Raw genomic sequence first — 7,425 nt, forward strand, 5'->3', positions numbered from 1 at the left:
AAGTGACCTGAGCTACATCCGTGATGTACACCCCCCCCATCAGAATGATTTGTTCCCTACTAATCCCCTTGTCACATCTGAGTTTTGTCCCCCCTGTTGGAACATGGAGGGGCTGCCGGAGTTGGCTGCCCAGAGTAGGATGCTTCACCCCAGAGACACATGGGAAATGTTTGGTTGAATTGTCCCCAAGGATTCCCTCCCTCCTTGTTCCTTCTGAGTCCTCCCCTGCCTGGAGTGCCAGGCATTAGAGTTTTGTCCCCATCGACTAAGGGCTTTGTGTCTCGGTGACATGCAAGAGTCCCCCAGCGGAGAGAGCATTTTCTAAGACATTTCTCATTTGGTGACAATTACTTTTGTGCCAGAGTTTGTGCATTCGTGGTAGCATGGAATCTGTTGGCAGCGGAGGGCACTTTTATTCCTAAAGCTTCCTTGAGGGCCTACTGTGTGCCAGGGACCCAGTCCAGGAGGAGACTGGAGGCAAGTGTTGTCTCCAGGGCTGGGTTTGCTGCTGTGGGATTCAAGCAGTTCTGTCTGGGTGGTCTGTGAGGGCTCCAAGGAGGAAGCAGCTTCTTTCTGTCTGGTGGTTTTTTTTGTTTTTGTTTTCTCCCTAAGTGGTACATGCACATGAGACATTCAAAATACCAAACATGGTAAGTCTTTCCCTCCTCCCCCTCCCCCGCCGGTGCCCCTGGCCCCTCAGCCCCCCCCCCACCCGCCCTGAGGCAGCTCCCCAGTCCTGATGTTCTGTGCACTCACTTCTATAACGGTGTGTTTTTCTTTAAGAATATTGGTTTGGGGCACCTGGGTGGCTCAGTCGTTAAGCGGCTGCCTTTGGCTCAGGTCATGATGCCAGGGTCCTGGGATCGCGCCCCTCATCGGGCTCCCTGCCCTGCGGGGAGCCTCCTTCTCCCTCTCTCTCCGCTCATGCTCTCTCTCTGTCTCTCAGTGTCAAATAAGTAAAATCCTAAAAAGAATGTTTCTTTCACATGCCCTCCTCATTGCACTGCACATTGCTTTTTTTCACTTTCTTTCCCTGGGAGACTGTGTTGCACTGCAGAGGGAGGATTTCCTCCCTCTTTTTCTTGGCTGTGTGCTACTCTGTGGTGTGGGTGAATCCTCGTGTACTTAACACGCGTGCAGAAGCGTTTCCCAATGCACAGTGCTGGAAGGCGGCATTCCCGGGTCATTGGGAATTAGGTATGCCTGTGGGATGTACTCCTAGAAGTGGGATCCCTGATCAAGAGTCTGCGATTTGTCATTTAGTTGCTCCTCGGAGGTACCTTTGCAGATGTGCTTGGAAGAAGTCATTCCTCTCCTGCTCTGGTGTCTTTGCCTCTTGTGACCTCCTGGCATCTTCCTTTCTGCCCGTGGCCTGCGTTGTGTCCTTGCCACTTGGTATGGAGGTCAAGGGCCCAAGCTCTGGGAAGCCAACTGTCTGTGGGTTGGAACCCTTGCTCCGCCTCTTGCTGGTCAAATGGCGGCAGGCAAGGAGCTTGCTGGTTCTGGGCCTCCGTTTTCTCCTCTACTAAATGGGTTCATCTCAGTGCCAACTTTTGGAAGGTCTCGAGGATTATCTAACACCCATAAAGTGCATAGATAGCCTTATCGATTATTGGCGGTGTTAGCTGTCCTTCTTTGGCAGTTCTTTCCCCTGGGGCCGGGACCTGCCAGATTCTTGGCTGTGAACCCTAATTGGCAGGCAGGGGAGGGAAGGCTTGCTTTTCCACTTAATTGTAGTGTGACCCAGGCCAAATGATCCCTCTTTTGGGTCTCAGTTTCCTTATCTGTAAAATGGGCCCACGATGGCTCCCCTTGTAGGGTCTGCTGTGAGGGCTGAATGGGGCATCGCTGTCCCGAGCTGGGCCTGCAGTAGGCTTTCGGAAACTAGCAACGGATGTTGCCCTTATATTCACTGTGATTACTGTTCTGCCGTGGGACCCATGCTGACTTCTGCACTCTGAAAGGTCTTCCTTGTCTTCCCCAAAGGCACATGGGGAACAGTGTTGGCATAGTAAGCCGCATGGCAGCAGAGGGCACTGCTCTGGCATGAGGCGTGGCGGTGTGACCCTGGGAACAGACAGGGCTTCCCCACCCTGTGCCTCAGTTTCCCCAACTGAAAGACCACCTCCGGCTTCTCACGGACGTTCAGTGCCGAACACAATGCCTGGCACATGGCAGGTGCTCAAAAAATGTTAGCCCTGGGGGCTCCAGGCTGGCTCAGCTGGTAGAGCATATGACTCTTGATCTCTGGGTCATGAGTTCAAGTTCCACACTGGGTATGGAGCCTGCTTAAAAAAAAAATGTGGTGATGATGATGATGATGGTGATTAAGAAAAGTAGTAAAGTCTCCTGTGGGATCTGATACCCAGGTCCGTACTGTCTTCCCCCTAAACCGTGGGCAATCAATATTGGCATTTTATTTATTTATTTATTTATTTTTAAATTTTTTTTTTAATATTGGCATTTTAAAGATTTGTTTATTTATTTGAGAGAGAGAGAGTGAGGCAGGGGGAAGGGGCAGAGGGAGAGAGAATCTCAAGCAGATTCCTCGCTGAACACCGACCCCCCGATGCAGAGCTTGATCCCGTGACCCTGAGATCATGACCTGAGCAGAAATCAAGAGTTGGCCGCCCAACCAACTGAGCCACCCAGGCACCCCAGCGTGGAGATTTTATATATATATATATGTATGTTTTTTTTTTTTTTTTTAAGATTTTATTCATTTGACAGAGAGACACAGCGAGAGAGGGAACACAAGCAAGGGGAGTGGGAGAGGGAGAAGCAGGCCTCCCGCCGAGCGGAGAGCCCGATGAGGGACTCAGTCCCAGGACCCTGGGATAATGACCTGAGCCGAAGACAGACGCCCAACGACTGAGCCACCCAGGCGCCCCTAGCATGGAGATTTTAAAGCACCCATCGAGCGTTGAGAGAATAGCATAATCAGCCCCTCTGTGCCCATCACCAGCTTCAACAGATTTCTGCTGATCTTTTTTTTTTTCTGTTACCCCACCCCCTACTCTGCACTTTTTTTTTGTTCTCTTCTGCTAGATACTTTTAAGCAAATTCCAGATGTTATATCATTTCAATTATATTACTAATGGTATTGCTATTTCTGGGGTCCAGAATCGGTTTCACCATCTCCAGGATCTGTCCTGTTCTGTGAGGGAGGAGACATGAAGCCCATTTCCCAGGTTGGGGAAACTGAGGTGGTGGGGAGTGGGCTTTGGCCAGATTGTCTTTTCTCTGTGTTCCCTTCTTTGGGATCTTGGTGAGGTCCCTGTCTTGGCCACCCCGGGCCTTGGACCCTGGGGGCTCTTTCCGATTACACAGGTTTGGGATTTACCCCTGGATATGTACAGTGTGGCCTCGGTTCTGCTGTTTGGTGCAGAAATTGTCCCCGTAACGGGCGAGTCGGAGAAGTTGGGCCAGTGCAGGGTGATGGACAGGATGATCCCGGAGGTGAGGGTAACTGGGTCGGCTGCCCTGGTTTGCATCCTCTTGCTGCCCTTCTAATCTTATGACTTGGGGCAAGTTATTTCCGTTCTCTAAACCCAGGTTGGAGAACCAGGGGCACAGGAATAATAAGAGACGCTTCCTCTGAGAGCCTTTGCATCCCTTTTGTAAGTCGCGCGTGGAAAAGCATTCTACAATTGCCTGGCTCCGAGGAGGTGCTCGGCAGCCGGTGGTGGTCATTGTCGCTTTTGTTAATTATTCTGTGTGTACTTGGACTGTGTGTAACCAGATGTTCTTTGTAGGGGTAAGAGGGTAAAAGGAAGGGTCCCTGGAGCCCCGGCCAGGTTCAGCCGCCTCTGTCCCCTCCTCTTGGCCACTCCATCCCTCTGTACTTCCCCTTCCAAGTGCTTCTTATGCTTGGAGGGGCTGCAGGGGGCTGCTGACTTCTAGGTGACCCCCCCTTTTCCCAGCCTGGGTCCCCTAGGCCCCAGCCTGGCAGCCTTGGAAGCAGAGAGAGAGGAGAATGTCTGTCTGTGGCTGCCAGATCCTCATTCATGACCCCTGGGGCCCTGGGGGGGAGCCTCTAGTGCTTTGCAACCTGGAGGCAAAGGGTGGCCCATCCCCCCCAGGACACCTGCAGGTTGTAGCTCCCAGGAGCCCCCTCTCCAAAGGATGGGTGCTACCTCTTGTCCCCTGTGTGGTGCTGGGCAGGCAGGTGCCTACAGCTCCTGCCTCACCGAGGGGTTGTGACATTTTACTGCCCTGACACCTCCCTCCTGTCCTTTGTAGGACCTCAGGCATCCTCGAACATGGAGCCCCCACCCCCCCAGGCTGGGTGAGGGGGGTTCGTAGCTCTTAACCCTCTCCTGCCAAACTCTTGCCACACTGGCCCGACTTCTCCCCAGAATGTGCCCAGTGACCTCCCTGTTGTGTTCGTGGGAAAGAGTCGTACATACGTGTGCATGACGTCCCCCCGTCCTGTCAGTGAAGGATAATTTACATGCGATCAAGTGCGGAGTCGAAGTGTGCATCTTGATGAGTCTTGGCAAACGTGGCCACCTGTGTCACCCACACCCCCATCAAGATCCAGAACGTTCACGTCACGGCCCAGAAGTCCCCTTGTTGCCCTTCCCTGCCCACAGCTGCTCGGCGGCGCTGGTCCTCTTTGTCAGTCGAGGTGGATCCACGTGGCCCCTTCTCCAATTGTACAGACTATTACAGTGTGTGGTCCTTTGAGTTGAGCATCTCTGGCTCAGCGGCATCATTTTAAGCTTCAGCTGTATCGTGGGCATCCGGAAGGCCTTCTCTTTTCTCATGGAGCAGGAGTGCATGGGAAGGTTTTTACCTCCTTTTCTCTCAGCAGAGAGAGACCCCCTTCCCCAGGATGTCTCAGCCTCCAAACATCTCTCACCTGGCTACCCTGCCCAGGCCCCAGTTCACTGCCTGGCCCCCCGTGGCCCCCTTGGGATGTAGTAGGTCTTCTGTGAGCTCTTCTTCAGGCCTGGTTTTCTCACTAGACTCTAAACTGCAGTAGGACAGAAACAGTGTGCTCCGTGTTCTCAACTCCTGGCATGCAGTTGAGCCCCGATGTTTGTTGAGTGACTGACTGACTGAATGGTGGGCATATCACAGGGGTAGAGAGAGGAGAGTACAGAGCCTGTGTTTGGAATCCCTATGCTGTTTCTCAAAACAGTGACGTACCTGCTTCCAGATCAACAGAGGTGTTTGTGAAAAGTGCCCATCCCAGGGCCCCAGCGTGCAGGCACCTCACCTGGGACAGGGAGCCATGGGTCTTCCAGCCACACTGGACCCTCCTTCCATGGACATTGTCTATCCTGCCGTCGCCGCCTCCCCAATGCCTAGTCCGCGATCCCTGCATGCTCGCCAGTGGGAATCAAGCCTGTGGGGCACATCAGAACTGTGGCCAGCCCTTTGCCCTTGCCTGAGCTCGCCCCCCTTCCACAGTCCTGTTTCGTTTAGACCTTTCGGAAGCAGGGGAGCATTATCCCCATGTGTCAGGGGCACACTGAGCCAACTTCTGGGCCTGCTCTTCAGCCGCCACCCATGTTGCTCCTTGCCCATGAGATCTGTTCCTTCTCCTGCTGCGGTGCGCCATCTGGGGCCATCATCGTGGCTTAAAATTCTCCCCAGGGCTAGACCCCTGGCTTGCCACCACTTCCCTGTCACACAGGCAGCAAGAAGTGAAGTGACTTGTCCAAGGTCACACAGCTAGCCGCTGGCAGAGCAAAGGTTTAAATCCAGGTACATGCCTCCGATTAACTCAGACCCACACAGTGGGTCACCTGTGTGCCTGGCCCCAGAGCTCTGCCCTCGGGAACAGGGGAGGGAGGGAAGCCACAAACACACCCATCCTCCCTGCAAGGTGAGATCCGTATCTCGGGGATGCCTGCTGAGCTGGGGGAGGTCAGGAGGAGGCATCAGGCCAGGCTTCCTGGAGGAGGGGGTTTCTGGGGGCAGGCTTTGGGCTCAAGGCCATTCCCAGCAGAGAGAAGGCACAGTGGTTGGTAGATGTTGGGATGTTTTGCACAAAGGTTCACCAGCCTGAGCAACTGGATAGATGCAGGTGCCCCTTCTTGAGACGGGTAGAGGCATCTATAGTTTGAGGAGCACAAATCCCAGACAGTGAGGCTCTAACACTCTCGTGGGTGGTGGAGGGACGCAGAGGGGTGAGAGATGCAGAATGGATGAGCTGTCAGGGTCACGAGTGAGAGATGGTGACACTGAGTGATCAATCCCAGGGATGGGGAAGGTTCCCCAGGGAGAGGACAGGAGAGAGTCCAGAATCAGCTCAAACCATGTGTTGGCAGAACTTCTGTGGCCAAAACAGAGGGAGAGGAGGGTTGGAATCAGGCACCGTCCCTGTCTCAGGAGCAAAGAGAGAGAGCTTCTAGAAAGGTCTTAGCTTAAATGTACTTGAGGGGGGCTTCCTGGGTCTGAGAAGTAGGTAGGGGCAGGAGCCAGACTGGAATACGGTGAGGAGCTACAGGAAGGGGAAGGATGGCATCATGGATGGATGGATAGATGGATGGAAGGAAGGAAGGAAGGAAGGGAGGAAGGAAGACAGGAAGACGAGAGCTCTTGGCAGCCAGACCTTTAAGAAAAATAAAATCTTACTACACTCTTCGGCTCCCTAGTGCCCTCCGGTAAGTCTCCTCTTCTGACAAAACCCTAGTCTGGTGGCCTGGATTTCCCCGACCTCTTTCACCTTGCCTTCTCAGTGCCCCAAGCTCTTTCCTGCCTCTCTAGACCTTTGCCCTTGCTGTGCCCTCTACCTGCAGTGCTCTTCCCCAACTCCTTCCTGTCTCCAGCAGGCCTCTGCTTATATACCTGCTCCTCCAGGAAGCCTTCCTTGACAACCGCATCCCACTTCCTTCACTGAGCTTGTTTCCGTGTTAGGATCATCCCCAGGACCTGACTCAGAATAAGCCTGTAATCAGGGTTTACTGAAGCAGTGAGGGCCAGGCGACCTTTACGTGGATCGTGAGGTGAGCACATTGGATCGGTTTTTTAGGAGCTGAGCAGGCTTAGAGCCTCAGGAGAGAAAAGGAAAGGAGTGAAAGAAGATTCTAGAAGAGCAGGAGGTGGGGTGGTACTGGGTGGGGCTCAGGAGTGAGCTTTTCTCAAAGGTCAGGAGGTGAGGAGCAGGGTGTGAAGGCAGAAGAAAGATGTGCAGTTGGGAAGGAGTTCCGGGGGCCAGCATGGGGCTGCTTGGGGACAGGAGCAGAGGTGGCCTGGGGTGGGGTGCGGGGTGGCCCACAGTGTTGCCAGCTGGTGGCTGGGGGCGAGCCTTCCTGCCTGGGAGAGTCACCTTTTATTTTTTGGGGGCCGAGGTCCTAAGAGCATGTGGTTGTTCTCAATCTGGGAGAAGGAGGTTTAGGTCCTTTTGAGAACCTGTTCAGAGGCCAGTCAGGCCTTTCCCCAGAGAACCACACACTTGACTCCACATCCCAG

At 53.8% G+C, this 7,425-nt stretch overlaps 1 protein-coding gene across 8 annotated transcripts in view; it reads left to right on the forward strand.

The window, feature by feature from the left end:
• Positions 1-7,425, forward strand: part of BICRA (BRD4 interacting chromatin remodeling complex associated protein) — a 64,657-nt gene that overhangs the window by 4,238 nt on the left and 52,994 nt on the right. The window contains exon 1 of one of the 8 annotated variants that reach the window (XM_081807201.1): positions 4,818-6,959. The exons of the other annotated variants lie outside the window; for them this stretch is intronic. The gene's annotated coding sequence lies outside the window, so the exon portion shown is untranslated. Of the gene's footprint in view, positions 1-4,817; positions 6,960-7,425 lie in introns of those variants that run through there. 8 annotated transcript variants of the gene reach the window in all.

The sequence above is a fragment of the Leptonychotes weddellii genome, chromosome 16 (genome assembly GCF_054177405.1).
Source record: "Leptonychotes weddellii isolate Sample4059 chromosome 16, ASM5417740v2, whole genome shotgun sequence".
NCBI classification, from domain to species: Eukaryota; Metazoa; Chordata; class Mammalia; order Carnivora; family Phocidae; genus Leptonychotes; species Leptonychotes weddellii.